Here is a 19,130-nt window from a genome sequence, read left to right on the forward strand (position 1 = left end):
AGTCACATCACTATACTGGACACCTTAAACTTACACAGTGATGTATGGCAGTCATATCTCAATTCAGCTGAAAGAAAGGAAAGAGTCAACTTGAATTTGCTCACTTCATTTGCAAACAACCCAGCCAGTTCAACGGTGGGTGGGAGACGAAACTGGTACCTACAGAGACAAGCATTTTGCTCACAGTCACCCTTTATTAAGTGGCAGAGCAGGGGTTTGAGTCCCACAACTGTCTGATTCTAAAACCGTGTTCTAGAAAAGTTTCTCAGCCGCTTCCCGATTGTCATTTTCGTCTGGATAAGTCTTCCCAGGGTTGGGGAGGGGGGTGGTGGCTGTGCTGTACACTGTGGGATATTTAGCAGCCTCCCTGGTTTCTACCCACTCAGTGCCACTAGCAACCCCCCAACTCAGGAGTGAAAACCAAAATTGTCTCCAGACATGGCCAAATGCCCCTGGGAGGCAAAACTGCCCCCAGTTAAGAACCACTTCTCTAAACTAGTCTTACTCAAAAATGTGGACTACCCACTAGTTACCAGAGAGCAAACGTAAGAAACTTGTACCAAAATAAGAATTAACCACGTCACTAAGCATACTGTTTATTTATTTTGAATGCCTTTTTCAATGGAAGAAGCAGCGTGTGGATTTTCACTCTGGGACCAACTATTTATCCCTTCAAAGACCAGCTCTGTGCGATGGGGATGCTCTAGGTCACTGTGCTGTGCTGCCTCCACGAAGCGGTGATATTCAATGAGGATTTGATAGATCAATACTTTGCGAGTTGTTTTTCCTCTTAAGCCTGTATTAAGCTGTGTTTCTTCTAGCAAAACACCTCTCATCAGTGACAAGATTACAGCAAAACAATCGCTTCAGAAATTGCTTTGAGCTTGAGTTTCAGGGTGGATTATATTACTTGCTCCCTGATCTTCCAATTCCAAGATAGTATTCCCAAGTGGAAGAGCTCAGTGCCCAGCCAGATGGCCTGTACCACACCACACTGATACAGGAAAAATGCATGTGGGGCCAGAGGGTAGCTGTGTCCCACACTCCATAGACAAGGTGTAGGTGAGCGAGTGAGAGGCTATGAGGCAGAGTATTGCTAGTTTTTATGGGCTCGGTAGCTTCGTATGCTAACAAATGGGAAGATTATCCCAACTGCTTTTGGGGGAAGGGGCTGGGAGTCTCAGGAATTGGTTACCACCCACTTTTTGACCTTTTGCGAGCAGCCTCAAAATTGTCATGACACAGGGGTGTCATCTCCCATGTTAATGTATTACAGTGAGCGTATAATGAAGCTCAAGGTCTAGGAGTCAAATTTCCTGCCATGCTGGGCCTCAAGGCCTTTTGGGAGTTGAATTTTCTGCCATCTTAGTGTTAATTGCTGTGTCATTTCTTGAATGTCTGTGCCCTGCCCTCTTCTTTCCTGTCTCAACACCATGACAAGGTCTAGCATAACTCAGTCCGGAGTAGCCATTGCTACCACAGGTTACTGGAGGCTCTGTCATCCCCACTGCCCTCCACGCCCACCTGGTCCCTGTACCAACACAGGCGTCTATTGTCAATGCTGTCCTCTTCCATCTCATCTGCTAATGCCCACAAACGTCACCACATAATGAGGGGGAAAACAGCAACCACAGCAGAACGCTATGTGGCAATAAATGAATGCTTCATTTTATGTGCAAGGAATTAATTAAGCTCTGCAGATGCATTAGCTCCCATGATTTTCACCACAACCCCATGAAGTAGGCATTATTTTAATCTCCATTTTACATATGGAAACTGAAATCAGAAAAGCTGAGTGCTTTGAGAGAGGCCTTTTGACTAGAATTAGCCCTGGATAGAACTCGAAAATCTGTTTTTCTCTTTAACTTTTTATTATAAAAAATTTCAATCATATTTTAAAATAGAGGAGTAGAGTAATCCTCATGAATCACTTCTCCAGTGACAACAATTACCAACTCATGGATGATCTTATTTTATCCATAACTTAATCCACTTCAGTCTCTTTTAATCTCTCTATTTGCACTTTATTTTTGGAAAAAACTGGGTCCTAAGTCCTCTAGAGCAGGCATCTGTGTTGCATTTTCTTCTTTGTTTTTTCCTAATCTTTTTAAAATGTAAAACCATTCTTACCTTGAGGGTGTACCCAAACAGGCAAAGAACCAGCTGTAGCTCACTGATTACTGTGAGAGACTGTCTCACAGTCTGGATTTTGCTCATCACAAGTTCATGTTGTCATCAACATGTTCCTCTACTCTTTGTATTTCCTATAAATTGTGATTGGATCTAAAGGCTTTATCAGGTTCAGATTCAATGCTTTTGACAAGAATTCTTTAGAGGTGGTGGTGCATTCTTCCATCTGGAGGCTCATAATGCCTATCTTTTTTTTTTTCCTCTCCCCCAAATTTGTTTTTCAACATCAGTGTTCTGTGTAGGTCCTTGACTTCAGAGAATTTTAAGACTCTTAAAGGAGCATAAAATAAATATATACAAAAATATCACAACAGTACCAAATTAGTGGTTCCCTTAACTCATTCTTGCAGTATTTGATGAGGGACAACCGGCTAGGCATTAAGTTAGGCATTTGGGATAGAGGCTCTACCCTCAAGGAGTTCAGTCTTGTGATAAGAGCTTCGCTGGAGTCAAGTAAAAAACCAGTAAAATAACCACCCTAGCTCTTAGGGAACCAGGGAGGCTGTACCCAGCAAGAAGGAAATAGTAAGAATGAGAAGGATTTGGGGGAGGCAGAAATCAGGTCCTCTCGGTCTGGGCCAAGGATGCTTCATTGAAGAGTGATGTGATTTAGACCTTGAAGGACAGATAAGAGGTGAGATGATTGTTAGGCAGGTTCTAATGCAAAGGAATGGTGTAAGCTGTGTACAGTGTGGATGGCCAGGGAGATGAGCAGTAGGGTGAAGCAGGGGGACTGTGTTAAGGCATCACAGACAGAAACCAATTATTTTATGCACTCCAGCTTATAACGTCTCCAGAATCAGGGGATCCTTTAGGAACCATGTCATTGAGGAACAACAGCAACAGAAATGATGATATCAGATACATTTATTTTGATTATCTTATTTAATCTTCATAGCAATACCATCAGCTAAGGATTCTCATTCTCTGTTTTATAGCTGAGAGAAAGAAATTCCAAAATTCTTAATTGTCTCCTAACCAAATTTACCCAGCTTACAAATGCCAGAGCAAGAATTTGAACTCAGGACTGTGCTACTATGAGCTCATATATTTTCAACCACAATATGCTGGCTTTGCTCTAATTCAAAAACATAAATCTCCCTAAAAGAATATGAGTAAGTGGTAACCCAGTCTCTGATTAAACATCTCTAATGTTGAGGGTTATTCAGAAATATCACAGCCTGGGAGGAACTTCTATATTCCTTTCTCAGATACTCATTTCTGCCCCAAGTCATCTAGATAACTTTTTTAAAAAGATTTAGGCCCACCTCATTTTTTAAAAAAGGCATTTGGAAAGAAAGACATACACAGGCATACCTTGGAAATAGTGTGGATTGGGTTGCAGGCCCCTGCAATAAAGCAAATATCCCAACAAAACAAGTCACATGAATTTTTTGGTTTCCTAGTGCATATAAAAGTTATATTTACACTATGCTTTAGTATATTAAGTGTGCAGTAGCATTATGTCCAAATAAACTGTGTACATACCTAAATTAAAATTTTTTTTTGCTAAAAAATGCCAACCATCATTAAAACTTCAACGAGTCATAATCTTTTTGCAGGCGGAGGGTTTTCCCTCTGTATTGTTGGCTGCTGACTGATCAGGATGGTGGTTGCTGAAAGCTAGGTTGGCTGTGACAATTTCTTAAAATAAGACAGCAATGAAGTTTGCCTTATCAGTTGACTCTTCCTTTCACTTGCACACATAGAAGCCACTGTAGGGTTATTAATTGACTTAATTTCAATAATATTGTGTCTCAGGGAATAGGGAGGCCAGAGGAGTGGGAGAGAGATAGGAAGCAGCTGGTCATTAAGCGGTCAGAGCACACACAACATGCGTTGATTAAGTTCACCATCTTACACGGATGCGGTTCTTAGGGGCCTCAAAACAATTACAATAGTAACATCAAAGATCCCTGATCACAGATCACCATGACAAACAATAATAATATTGAAAAAGTTTGAAATATTGTGAGAATTACCAAAATGTGATACAAAGGCATGAAGTGAGCAAATGCTGTTGGAAAAATGGCACCAATAGATAGACTTGTTTGATGTAGGATTGCCACAAACCTTCCACTTGTAAAAACTGCAAATGTCATATCTTCAAAGTGCGATAAAACCAGGTATGTCTCTATAGTAAAATAGCAAGCTTGAGAGAAGAGGAGGAAAACAAATCAGTTACCAAATTGGTCAATCCAGTTGCTGTGATATAAAATGTGGCTCTAGGCTCTAGGAAGTAGGAATGTAGAACTAAAAGTCATTATTTATTAAGCCTCTCTCTGTCTGGCACTAGGCTGACACTGATTTTTTAACATAATTCATTTAATGTCAAACATCCCTGCGAGGTGTTTGAGAGATGATATCATCTTTTTTCCTTTGAAGACACAGTTCTTGAGTGTAGATCCAAAGAAATATTTCACATAGAAGAAAACTGAATTATACTGGAGCCTAAGTTATCAGAAAATCTTCGCCAACAGCATGCATGTGGACCACTCTTTCAATAATACCCAAATCCTTGTCTTCAGTCACCTTTGCCAGTTAATACTCCCATGTTGGCCAGCTCACGAGAATGAAATCCCAGTGTGCAATTTCAGTGTGTCCAAGTTTTATATAAGTTCAGACTGGAGTGAGGAGTGAAAACTAGCCTAAGCCAAGAAGACCAGTAAACTGAAATAATCAGCAGAACAATGATGATTGTAATAACAGCAGACAAGCAGATGGGTTTCTTAGAAATGGCGTGAGAGTGCCACATGAAGTAAGGATAAAACCAAATCTGTATAACTTGAACTTCAAAAGGGGGTGATAAAGCTACCTTGCTACAGCAGATGTTCTGAATAAATTCTTCTGGTTCAACGTAGGATTCTGAAAGACAGCTTTCCCCATGGAAGTTATTTTTCCTTGGTTCACACGCATTAATCTCAGTAGCCATTTGATAGTAAAAGAACCATGAGATGTGATATAGAGCCTTATTATTAATTGATGGTTATTCCTGTAAGAACATTAATGCACATGAATGATGCAGTAGGATGCTAAAATTGAGGGGGGAAATGTCTGTTCAAATATCTACTTCAAGGTCTCTAAAAGTATTTCTGAAACAAGCTGAAAATAATATTTTAAAAAATGAATGTAAATATTTATATTGGATTTGATCGTCCTTTAAATATTATGTTGAACACTTTCAGTCTTCAGATCAGGCAGATCTACTCTTATAATAAACAATAATTTCTGAGTGATTATGAGTAAATATTTCCCTGTTGTTTCTTTAGAGAGTGAATCTCTTAGGTTAGTAGGAACTGAGCTAAAAATACTGATTCCAGAAATCAGTGTGAAGTGTTGTGATTTCCAATTATTCTAAGAAATTGGTCTTTGAAATTATGAATGATGAAGGATAAAGCAGCTCCAGTTTAATCTCTGAATCAGGACAGGACTTGAGTCTTTGATCGCGTTAGCAGGGAAACTAAGACAAGCATGATGATGGGAGAGTAATATTGTCAACTGGTGCCCTCCAGTGGCAGAACGTGAAGCATCTTTTAGTCAAATTCAAAGTGGCTTCTGTTTCCAGCCTCAGGTTTTTTGGACAGATGACCCCAAATCTTTTGAGAGTCAAATAATTAGGAATAAAACCACAAAGTTTTTAGATCAGACTTTGTTTTATATTGTATGGCTGTTGTAAGATGCTAATGAAGGAGGCTGCTTGTTTGCCTTTTAAAGTCAGGTCGTCTCAGGAGGGCAAAAGGCTGAGAGCCACAGGTGCTCAGTTTCAACTTCAATTTCAACTGACTTAGCAGGACGATATTAGGAAAGGCATTTGAGAACCTTCAGGTTAATTGATCTCCCTTCTACACAGTCTTTTATGATACCTCCTTTTGCTTGATGGAATCACCCTTCTGGAATGAGCAGGTCCTCACATTGGGTACAAACTTTTTGCTTCTCGCTAGAGGCAAACCATCCTGCCTGCTGATGTGGGTGTTCCGTGAGGAAACTGATGGCCTTGTGTTCACATGACAAATGTCTGGCTTTAGATTTCCTAGTCACCCTCTGAATCATATATTTCCCTTCTTACTTTAAAGTCTTTGCCTCGACTACCTCAGAATGTCTCTGGGTCCTGTCTGTGTCCATTCTGACCTCCCACTGGCTCTCCTCCCCTTCCTTGGGGGGTCTTCTTCTTAAGGAAATGTCCTTGCCTTCACTTCCTTTTGGACTTGAGGGAGTGGACAAGCCTGTCAGACATCAAGAGGCCTAAGGCACCTGTCTTCTCAAGTATCTTGGTATTCTAAAACATAAAGAAATGCCAAGATAGAGTTAGCAGAACTGTAGTAAACTTTTTTCTTGCTTCTAAAATTCTAAGTATTTTGTACCTTCATTAGCTTGGCATTATAGGCCAACTTCACTCTATAAGCAGTCGAGCAGAGTTTGAGTATAAATCAGAACTTCCGTTTTTTTGTTTTTTTTTTAATTGAAGTACAGTCTGTTACAATGTGTCAATTTCTGGTGCACAGCACAATGTCCTAATCATGCATATACATACATAAATTTGTTTTCATTTTTTAATTAAAGGTTATTACAAGGTATTGAACATAGTTCCCTGTGCTATACAGAAGAAACTTTTTTAAAATCTTTTTTTTATATATAGTGGCTAATGTTCGTTAAGTCTCAAACTCCCAAATTTATCCCTTCTCACCCCCTTTCCCTCGTAACCGTAAGACTGTTTACCATGTCTGTGAGTCTATTTCTGTTTTGTAGATGAGTTCATAGTGTCCTTTTTTTTTTAGATTCCACATATGAGTGATATCATATGGTATTCTTCTTTCTCTTTCTGGCTTATGTCACTTAGAATGACAATCTCTAGGTCCATCCATGTTGCTGCAAACAGCATTATTTTATTCTTTTGTATGGCTGAGTAGTAGTCTATTGTATAAATACACCACTGCTTCTTTATCCAGTAATCTGTCAGTGGACATTCAGGTTGCGTTCATGTCTTGGCTGTTGTAAACAGTGTTGCTGTGAACATTGGGGTGCATGTATCTTTTTGAATTAGAATTCCCTCCAGATACATAACCCAGAAGTAGGATTGATGGATCATATGGTAGGTCTATTTTCAGTTTTTTGAGGAATCGCCATACTGTTTTCCACAATGGCTGCACCAAACTACATTTCCACCAGCAGTGTAGGAGGGTTCCCTTTTCTCCACACCCTCTCCAACATTTATCATTCAAGGACTTTTGGATGATGGCCATTCTGGCTGGTGTGAGGTGATACCTCATGGTAGTTTTGATTTGCATTTCTCTGATAATTTGCGATGTTGAGCAGTTTTTCATGTGCCTGTTGACCATTTGTATGTCTTCATTGGAGAATTGCTTGTGTAGGTCCTGTCCCCATTTTTGGATTGGGTTGTTTGTTTTTTTGTTATTAAGTTGTATGAGCTGTTTATATATTCTGGAAATCAAGCCTTTGTCAGTCATGTCATTTGCAAATATTTTCTCCCATTCTGTAGATTGTCATTTTGTTTTCTTTATGGTTTTCCTTTGCTGTGCAAAAGCTTATGAGTTTAATTAGATCCCATTTGTTTATTTTTACTCTTATTTCTATTGCCTGGGTATACTGCCCTAGGAGAACATCGCTAAGATTTATGTCAGAGAATGTTTTGCCTATGTTTTCTTCTAGATTTATCGTGTCTTGTCTTATACTGGTCTTTAAGCCATTTTGAGTTTATTTTTGTTTATGGAGTGAGGAAGTGCAGAACTTCTATTTTAAGGAGATGATTACCTTAATACCCTCTACATCACTTATCTCATTTTCTTTTCATACAATCGGAGCAAGCACATGGACCAGTCCTGCTCAGATGAAGGTCCCATAGCTATTGAGAGCATATAAATTTAACTTCTGATCTCTTCACCTTTCCATTTTGCTAATTTGAAGGCTTAATAACAATGATTCTCTGGTTGCTAGAATGTTACCTATAATCTCTCTTGTAGTATTTTGACTGGAATCTACTTCTTCATGGACTTTCTTGCTATTTAATGCTAGAAATGAAATGTTCAAAATGAATATCTCAAAACTAAGGGATGAAGAGCGCAGAGCAGTGGTACAGCTTAAGACTGATATATTTAGGTTCATCATGGGAATGGATTTCATTTTGAAGGCAAGAGTTTGGGTGTGTGGCATTAATTTATTGAGGGGTATGCACCTAATTGCATAATTTAACATCTCTTTCCACTAAATCAGTGATTTTAATCTATTTGGGGTCACAGGGACCTTTGGGAAACTATAGAAAGCTATAGACCCTTTCCTTCCTCCTTTATGACCTGTGCCCCAAAATGCTTCTGAGCACATAGGCACTAAATGTCATGATCAGTTCCAGGGGGTACATTGACCTAGTTTTACAGCACTAATTCTAGATCAGTGATTTTCAACTGGAGTGATTTTGTCCTTCTGGGATCATTTTAGTGATGTATGGAGACATTTTTGATTGTCACAATTGGAAAGGTACTACTAGAATCTAGTGAGTAGAGGCAAGGATGACATCCAATCATGTATTGTTACAGCTCCCCCGGAACCAAGTTTGTTCCTCTTCAAAATGTCAGTAGTGCCACGGTTGAGAAAACCTGCAGTATATCTGCACTGTTCAAATAGTGTGACCACCAGGCAATATAATAACCCTACTATATAATAATAACCAAACCTATAATAATTAGTAGCCCTACTAATGTGACTGAATTGGGATGTGCTGTAAGTGTCAAATCCACACCAGAACCCCAAAACTTCATATAAAAATGTCAACTCTCACAGCCATGTATTCACACATTGCAGCAATATTTTGAATGTATGTTGCTGAATAAAATGTATGATTAAAATTAATTTCACCCCTTTTTACTTATTGTCATGTGGCTGCTAGAAAATTTACAGTTATATATCCGGCTCACATCTGTGGCTCACGTTACGTTTTTATTGTATAGAGTTGTTCTGGATTCCATACAACATGGGATCAATGAAAAGTAATTAAGAGTTTGACGTTAAAGGAGGGGACAACAAACTATAGCTTATAAGCCAGATCTAGCTGCCACCTGTTTTTAAAAATCATGGTTCATTGGGACACAGTCACACTCACTTGTTTACCTGTTGTCTATGGCTCGTCTCATGTGACAACTGGAGGTGAGTGTTGTGAAGATCATCTGGCCAAGAAAGCTTAAAATGTTTATTATCTGCCTCTTCACAGAAAAGTTTGCCAACCCCAGATCTAAGGGTATTTCCACTACAAGAGTGGGATAAAAAATGTTGTCATCCTGACAGTGATAATGTTTTCATAGTTGAAGTAAGCAAATCTGGAACTTTTGAAGACGAGCTGGCGGAACAGATGGGAAGCAGGTATAACAGAAACATTACCCTCGTGTGACTGTGCTTCACATTCCTCTTCAACTGGAATATAGCTCTTTACAAAGGAGGCTGAAAAAGATACTATCTCATTTTAGAAACAGATCATTAATTCAATCAACAAAAATGTATTGAGCACCTATCTGCCAAGCACTCTTCTAAGAACTGGAGATACGAAAAAGAAAAGAAACAAGGTCTCTCCATTCCTGAGGCATATAGTTCACTAGGAGAGAAAAAATATAAGCAAAGAAAGAAATACCTGATATGTCAAATGGTGATAAGTACAGTGAATGAGGTAATAGGATTAAGAGCATTGGGGTGGGGTGATGCAGTTTTATTTAGGAGGGTATCAACATGGAGGTCTTCTCTGAGTAGTCAACATTTGAGAAGGTGGAAGACACAGTTGTAAGCTTGCCCTGGGGACAGTTTGATATTCTGTGTTTAAATCTTAAATGTGACCCAGCAATTGTACCTGTAGTAATTTGACATAAGCAATAATTATAAAAACTGTGCCAAAATATGTGTACAGGAAGATCCCCTGGGGCATATTCCTCATAATGAAAAAGAAAACTAGATAAGTATTCAACTAGATTTATTAACTGAAAACAATGTTCATGACATAGGTTCTTTAAAAAAGCAAAAAAAAAAGTATGATAGCATGATCAAAGATTTTTAAAACTTTCGTGTTTGCAGAGAAAAAAAGTCTCAAAGTCTTAACACAAATGTTAAGAGACCTAAAAGGTAGAATTTTAGGTGTTTCCTACATGCTTCTTTATACTTCTCTGCTAAAAAAAAAACTGTAAACAAATAATTGTATTTTAAAAAAGAAGGGAGATTGTATTCCTCCAAATACGCAAATGAAAAAAATTCCCATTAGAGATCACCTGCTGTGTGATAATCTTTCACTGAAGCATCAGAAGAGAGTTGAGGAGTTAATATAATCAACAGAATAAACAAAATGAGTTGCCTTTCTAAACAAATCATGTAGATTCTAGGACACCAGTCTCTCATATAATCTACGAGAGCTAAGGTAAATCCAATTAATTCCTTAACACATGGCCATGTTGAAATGCCCGGAGATGTCAATGGACCAACAGGAAACTCCAGAGAGACTAGAGATCACCTACCAACTGCAGATGGCAATTCCGGACTCAACTCTACCCAGGAAAACTTGAAGTTCCCAGTGTTTCTTAAAACATGGTCCTGGGACCGCTGCACAAGCATCACGTGATAAGGGTAGTGTTGGCTGGAGACAAGTGAGGAGATGCTTGTTTACAATTTGTAGTCTTAGGTCCTACCTTACAACCATGCGTGGGTAGGGGCCAGTATTTTCATGTATAAGAGATTGCCTGACGAATTCTCTTGCAAACCAGTTTGACAGTAAGTGCTCATAGAAGAGGATGAAGATCGCTGCTTTCAGTTTTGTTATCTCTTTAGCTTAGAAATGCTTACATTATAAGAAAAACCCTTGGGAAAACCAGGGGCAGTTGGGACTTGCCTAATCATCAGGCAGTTATTGCAAGAAGGACTCTCCTGTAAGGAGGACTGTGAGTGATACAGGCCAATATAGCCTTGACCTACTTTTAGACAGTCCTGATACATTTTTTCTGAGAACTGAAACCAGCCTAATTTCTTGTCCCTGGTTAAACAATTCTGAGATTGGGCATATTTTCCCATGCAAATGTTAATACTGAGAACAGGTAAAAATACATACCTGTTCCTGGAAGGTACTTTCTTATGGAAGATAGGAATGCCTGCTGATTAAAACAGCTTATTTATCAAGACTTCAAGTTTGTTCACTAAGACTAAATTGAAGACCTTATCCTCTCTGTGCCTACCAATGACAAGGGACTATGTCATAAAATGTGCCCCATTCCAGCCATCCCCCATCTTGTAAGACCCACCTCAGAAGTGAGGCCCAGAACATTATAAAGACCCTTTCCTAACTTCCCCATTCTGAAACACTACTAGACTCTGCCATGGTGGCGTGTCTCTTATGGCAGTAGGTCTCATATGCATAGCTTTGCTTAATCAACAGTCTATTTTGAAGGTCTGTGAGGTACTGACATGGAAGAGGCCATTATGTCAGCTGATGTGGGTTGGCATCTCCAGATTCTCCGGGGTATCTGTGGTGTATGACTGTTTCCAGGCTTCACTGTTCCCTTTCAAGAACGTTAATATCTCTTATTCCCAACTAAGGCTATTGGCAAACATCCCACCCAAAGTTGCATTTATCAAAGAAGTACCAGAATAAAAAGCTTAAAAGAGAAGGAAGCAGATTTGTTGAAGTTTTTTATAAGATTCTCTCTTAATTTAAAATCTAAAGATGCCTGTAAGCAGTGGGAGCTGGGTTTCACCTTTTATTTCACTTCCTTGGTGCAACAGCTGTCTCACTGATACTTAGGAAATAGAGCATAAGCCCCGAGCTCAATGCAGAAGCAAGTAGAACAACAACAACAAAAAAGAAAAAGCAGCAAAAATGAGCAGATTAAGAGCTTAAGCATATCTGGAAACCAAGATCAGACATACCTGGGTAGGTACTTGACTCTCCTCTTCGTAGCTTTGTGAGACCTTTGACAATCGTGAGATCTCAGTGTCCCCAATGGTCAGTTTCCCTACCTTTAAAATAGAAGTAAAAAATTGTGTAGTTGTGAGGATTGAATGATAAAGATAAAACACAAGCTCTCTAAATAGTAAGCTAGTATTTTTTTTCTGCAAACTGTGTCTGGAAGTTCTCAGATGAAAATGAAATAAGCTATAAATTCAGATTTACATTTGAATCCTGATTCTTTCACTAGTGTATGATTAATCCATTTAGGTCTTAATTTTCTTTTTTACAAATCTTAAAATATTACTACCCCATGGATAATAAATAAAATAATGTATTTAAAATACTCAGCACATCAGTCTGTTCAGTCAGCTCATACCTTGTCAAGGTATGTAACCTTCTGTGCCTAATTCAGAGTATTACGAATGACTTATGATACATATCGTTCAGAAGCATAGTTCTTTAAGACCATTCCAGTGGGACCCACCATTGTAGTAAGCCCAAATTTCTCTCCCTTTTGCTTCCAAAAGTCTTGCTACACATCAATTTGAACTCTAATCTGCCTTCAAAAATGAAGAAACTCTTACAGTTCTGAATCTTTAGTTTTTCTCTACAAGTCACAACTGCCTTATTAGGTCTCTTGTCCTTTGTCCTACCTCTTTTTCGTTTTTGTTCTGTGCCTCTGTACTCATGTTTAAGCAAAGGTGGTTTCTTCTGGGACATACCCACCACATAATCAAGAAAGAATTTTAGGGCCAGTGACCTGATGCGTTGAATGTGAACCTCTTCTAGGGCTGACCATCATAAAATTGGAGGTTTGTTAAGAAGCAAATATTTTCATGATCTGTTAAGATAGTCAGAGGCTTTTCACTAGTACAAGTTTGCATTGTTTAATTTCTGTAGGAGCAGGCAAGAAAAATACCAAGAGTCTGCCTTTGGGGAGATGCCATTTCATGAGCAGTCAAGCAGTAATAAATGGTAATGCTGGAATTTCAAGAAATCATTTTTGAGTGAAAAATGCAGCCATTAAGCAACTATTCAGTTTAAGAGACTTGCATAAAATGTCCTTCCTTTTCAAGTATCTCTCCAGGCAGTCACTAAATGTTTATTTAGTGGCTGTAGCATCTTAGGCCCAATAGCATTGGGAAGGAATTCCAAGTTCACTGCGACCTGAGGGGATGACCTGCATCGTTGGGATGCTTTTATGCAAGAGAAGCAAGGGAGGAAGTAGTCATCAGAAGCGCAGTAGGCAGCCCGGGGACCTGAGGGTGGAAACCATACTGAGTATGTTGGGAAAATGGTGGGAGGAAGGAACCGAGGGGAAACTGTATTTGCAATATACACCTCAGGCAGATGGAGCACAAGGATTAGGTGGTCCCATTACAAATTGGAAACTAGACTTAGAGGCATGATCCAGTAGCAATGTGAGGTTCCAACTATTTAAACATGTGATCCGAACTCACGTCTGACTCTAAAGCCCTGCTTTTAAACAGTACGCTAGTGTCTCTGTCAAAGTATTTTATAGATGGCTCAATTAGAAGAGGTTCCTGCTAATCACAGTTAGGCATCGTTCCTCCCTGAGGGCTTCCCTGAGTACCTGATGCTGTCTTACCTTCCCTCCTTTGCTCTCCTTCTCTTAGGATAACTCCAGTCCTTCTGTACGACAGTTGCTGCCTTGCTTTCTCCTAACCTGGACTACAGGCTTCTTGAAGCCAAAAATTGTCTCCTGTTTTCTATCATCTCACCAGAGCCTGGTTTACTGTTGATTCTCAACAGGTCTGTTGAATGTTGGGGTAGATGGATGGATGGATGGATGTGGATGGGCCCATGGGTGGATGGATCTGTAAATGATGAAAGCTGTGAGCGAAGGCACTGCAGATGTGTTTATGTGAGAGGAGTCTAGGATAATGAAAGTAAAGGTAAATAACAAAAGCCAAGTTGGCTGCTGTTTGTCAGTTTAGATGTCGATCCATTATTGATCTAACTGGCGTTCGGGATCTAAAGTGGAATGGTGAGTTTAGTCTAAACTTCGCACATCTCCACTAAAGTAAGGGCAGAAGGCGGCGGACATGATAGTTACTGCCCCATTCTGTGTTGTGTCCAGAACCCAGGCTCCTGGTTCCCCATGCAGCTTGACTACGTTCTGCACGCACCCAGTGCTGTATTTTTGGCTCCAGCCTGAACAAAAGGGCTGCTAATTTAACTTCTTCCTTGAGAAGTAGCCACAGGCAAGGAAGCATCTTACTCTCCTCTGCTCCTCCTTTCCCAGTTCTTTATGCAGTGCTAATGGAGAGCAAGGCAAATTACGAAACTGTTCACTGTATGACCCTACTTGCATTAAAAAAGAAGCCCACTTATATGTGTATGAATAAGTATAGAATCTCACTATATATAAAATAGATAAACAACAAGGTCCTAATATATAGCAGAGGGCACTACATTTAATATCTTGTACTAACTTATAAAGAAAAAGAATATATATAACTGAATTATTACGCTGTATACCAGAAACTAATACAACATTATAAATCAGCTAAACTTCAATTAAAAAATAAATTTAAAAAAAAGAAAGAAAAAATACAGAAAACTCTTGCCAAATTGATCATGGCAGGTATTTCTGGAGAAGAGGGATAATGGAGAATTTTTGAGCTTTGTATCTCTATTTGTTAGGTTTTTTTTCCCCTTTAACTAACTGTCTATCTGGTGAAATAAAAACAGTTAAAAAGTGAAGATAGCAGTTCTGAACTCAGCACTAACTGTGACCACTGTTGCCTTACTACTGATTCACCCAAAGTTCCTTGGGGTCGAATCACATGATGCCCTTAGGTGTCAGCTTCTCACCCCTGAGCACAGGGCTCTGCAGAGTGAGGAGTAGATACTAAATGAATGAACTTTCAGTTTCTGTTTTTAATTTGAACATCTGTGTGTTGAAGTGAGGATGATGAATTTTTTAGTCCTTATACAAAATTTGGAGAAAGTCTGAAGGGTATTTGTACACTTGGGGATTGTCAGTCATTGAAATAATGTTAGCTTGAGGTCAAAAAGAAGAGAGGTAGCTGCTGAGTCAGTTATGCAAATATGCTCATTGATTCTGACTAACATTTAATGGTAAACTGTCTTCATTTATCTTCCACATTCTTCTTAAACACATTTTTTTCCCATTGCAAAGCAGGCTTGTCCTTACGGTGCCTTTCAGTGGAAGCCTTTTGTCTTTGTATGCAGTCTGACTCAGAGTCCAGGGAGAGACACAGAGGCCAATGGTCAGTTTATTCCATCTCTTCTGAAGCAGGCAAATTGTGCATAACCACGGCAAGCCCGACAGGGTCTCACTGAGAGTGCATTTCATTAGAGCTGTCGTTTTTCCTGGGCTTCTGGCAGACCTGGTGAAGAGCTGACCTCCTACCTCAAGCAGGGTCAACTTTAATAATCAACACCGAAGATGGGCAAAGGAAGAGCAGTGCTGGGCTGGACCTGGATTTATGCCTCAAGGACTAGACTCTGTGTACTTTTTCCAAATAGAATTCAGAGAGACTCCTTACATAACATGGAAAGAAGCACTCAGGAAAGCAGGGTAACAAAGAGTTAACAGCACAAGCTTTGAAGTTAGGTGACTTGAATTCATTGCTCTACTGGACTTCTGTGGGTCAATGTCTCTCAGCCTCTCTCCTCTTCTGTAAGATAGGGAAGATATTAATCCCTATTCCACAGATTCCCTAAAAAGTTTAAAAAAGACAGTATGTATGTTTCACTTAGTACAATGCCGGGCTCCCTGTTGGTACTAAATAAATGGTCGCATTCTGATGAACAGTTGGAGCACAGCAATGTAGGATAATTGGAAAAATCAAAGACTGCAGCTGGAGCCAGGTTCTGAATCCAGTCTCTATCCTGCCAGTAACTGTGTCATCATGTCTTTGTGGGCAGTTGTAAAATTTCTGGTTCTCCATTTCCTCATTGGTGAAGAAAGCTGTTAGACTGGATTTAGGGTTGCAAGATGTCAGCCTAGAGATGTGCTTCATCTGGCCCCTTAACGGTGCTCAAAAAAATTGGAGAAATTTCTCTAGAATACCTAGATGCCCGGTTCCTAATTAAAACGGGGGCAGCATCTTCAGATGGCTATAACTGAGCAGCAGAAGGTTTTTAGACAGGGCATCCACTATCCAATTCACTATAGTCTCCACTATGCCCTGTTGTCTCATACTGAGATCACCTAATTAACTTGCATTCATTTCCTGGTCCCTGTAACCATTTAGGTTTGTAACCCATTGATTAGACCAGTGGTTCTTAACATTAGCATCACCTTGGGAGTATTTAAAAATAATAGTGAAGCCTCCTTCCGTAACAGTTAAGTCAGATAATCTGGCCATAGGGCCTAGATATATACATATATATATATGTATATTTATATATATATATATTTTTTTTTTAATTTTTTTAAACTCTTCAGGTATTTGAAATCCATAACTAGGCCAAAGACCCACTGGACAAAGTATTCCCTAAGGTTCTGTCGGTATGACAGTGACCTGATTCTGAAATCATGAACTTTTACACCACTCTAACTTAAATGGGTAGACAGCTACTATATGAATATTATATGCTCAAAATACAACTACTGCACATTAAAACATGATGAAATACAGCAAATGAGAACCTAAACTGTTTATTTCTGTACCTTCTCTTTAATAGCCTTGGAGAACTTGGAGATGAATTTCATTTTGCTTATTCCAAAAAGAATCATTGTGAAAGAAAAAATATACACAGACTTTGTCACTTTTGTATTTCCTTTTTGCATCTTATTAGTTACTAGTTCCTACATCAAGCTTAGAAACCTCCTTCAGATTTATGTTTAGAGGTCCCAGTGTAATTACTCCAGGCAAGGCAGAAAAGATGTGTTATAGCTCACACATACTGCATTCATACCAAAGTAACAGTAAAAATAACCATTAATTCCTTTAGAGAGGGACTCAGTTGCCAAATTTTAAAATCTTTTCTTTAGCCTTCCTTTTCCCTTCCAGCTCCTCTGAATATCTAGGGATTCTTTTAATAAGTTTCTTCATCTGTTTACAACTTCTGGATGGTTTATTTGATGCTCTTAAAATTTTAATTTTAAAAGGTTAAAATGTGTTTGATGTTATCATTTAATTCACCTATTGCCAAATTTAATACTTCTGTTAACTGTGCTGTCTAGAAAGTTTGTGGTGAAAAACAGGAAAACAAAATTAAGATTGCTATAAACCAGGGGTTCTCAGTCGAGGGAGATTTAGCCCAACCAGGGTGACATTTGGTAATGACAGGAGATGTTTCTAGATGTCAAGACTGGGAGTGTTGGTGCTACTGGCATCCAGAGGGTAGAGAGCTTTATGCTGCTAAACATTCTGCAAAGCACAGGACCGTCTCCACAACAGAGTTATGTGCTGGCCCAAAATGATAATAGTGCTGAGGTCAAGAAACCTGATATAAAAAACTTTAAAAACAAAAACCAAAAAGACAAAAACAACTTTGCTCCACATGAATAAGTTGTGGGTTTCAATCCCTGACCATGGAAGAATCATTAAGATGGTGCTTTCAATTCAAAAATGTGAACAATTATTTTTCCCCCTTCAAAGTACTCTGTGCTCTGAAATGGAAGGGTTATACATGCAAATACCAGTTAATTAGTCTGTGAGTCACTTAAGAACAGGAAGAGGACAAGGTGTGGCAAGGACTCAGGAAAGGAGACAACCAAATAAATATATTTAATTAAATTTAAACCAATTATTCCAGGCTTTGCATCCTCATAAACGTAGGAAATTCTAGTGAGAAAGTCAGCCCTGTCTTGGGGAATGAGAACATGCCAATACTAATCAATTGGCGTAATTACAAAGAGGCCTGGGAATCTCGGCATCTCCTGTTCAAAGTGCATCATCAGCAAAGGATGGCCGGATATAAATGGCCAAAGTCTGGCTCAAAAACACATCAATTTCAGTGACTCAAATCTTCTGGTTTTGAAGATGGTTCTGGGTCAATGTGCAAGTTCTCAGAATGGGAGTTCTCACTGACCATAGTTACACAAGATTCATGGTTGTTTAAAATAAATAAATAAACAAATAAACAAACAAACACATAAATAACTAGAAGCTACCTTTGAAATAAAATTTGGAATGGGATGAAACACAATAACACTTTTCCTTTGGTTGGAACGTTAAGTTTATTTGGCAAAGGGTTCTGTCTCCTAGCTCCGCCTGGCCATTCAATGAAGTTTAACTGACCCACCATGAGAAGAAACTACAAATCTGAGGGTGCGTGTTCTGGCTTAAAATGTTGAAAAAGAGAGAGAGAAAAGAAAAGAAAAAATAAGACACACTACGAGGACCAAACCAAACAAAATATATGTTTGAACTGTGTCTGGCCCATGGGTCACTGAACTGAAACTGACAGACAAACTTTAGAGTCTCTAAGTTCAAAATTGTTATGGTTGGATTTTTAGTAAGAAAACTCACTGCTGCTAAGACATGTTGTTAAAATGTAGTCATTTCCCTTATTGTGTTATTTCCCTGCTCAAAAACCTACAATGGCTCCCCACTGTCCTACGAATTTGAGTCCAAGCTTCAAAAAATGCAGAACTCTGAAATTTGACTCAAGCATCCTTTTCCCCCCTGATTTTCCAGCATCTACTGACATCGGGTTTAGCCCTCAGCCCCCTAAGGTGGCCTTGTGTTGCCTACACATGCTCTGTACTTCCCAGGGCGACATTTTCGCCCAGTAGCTCTCTCTAAGCAGATTGCTCTCTCCAGTCCCTTCTTGTCTAAAGCAAGTCATCCTCCACCTTCGAATTACAGACCTTCCTGAATTCTCTGGGAGAAGATGTCCTTCCGTAATATTGTAACGCAGCGCCTGCCGCAGTCTACCCCATAGAGTGCCGTGGAGAAGTCAGTCCTGGGAGTCAATTCCATCTTGATCTAGTGCTTGACACTCAGCGATTTCTTTAACCTGTTAGACCTCAGCTTCCTCACCTCTCTAATGAGTCTGTCACCTGTCCCCT

Source organism: Camelus dromedarius, chromosome 17, assembly GCF_036321535.1.
Source record: "Camelus dromedarius isolate mCamDro1 chromosome 17, mCamDro1.pat, whole genome shotgun sequence".
NCBI lineage: Eukaryota > Metazoa > Chordata > Mammalia > Artiodactyla > Camelidae > Camelus > Camelus dromedarius.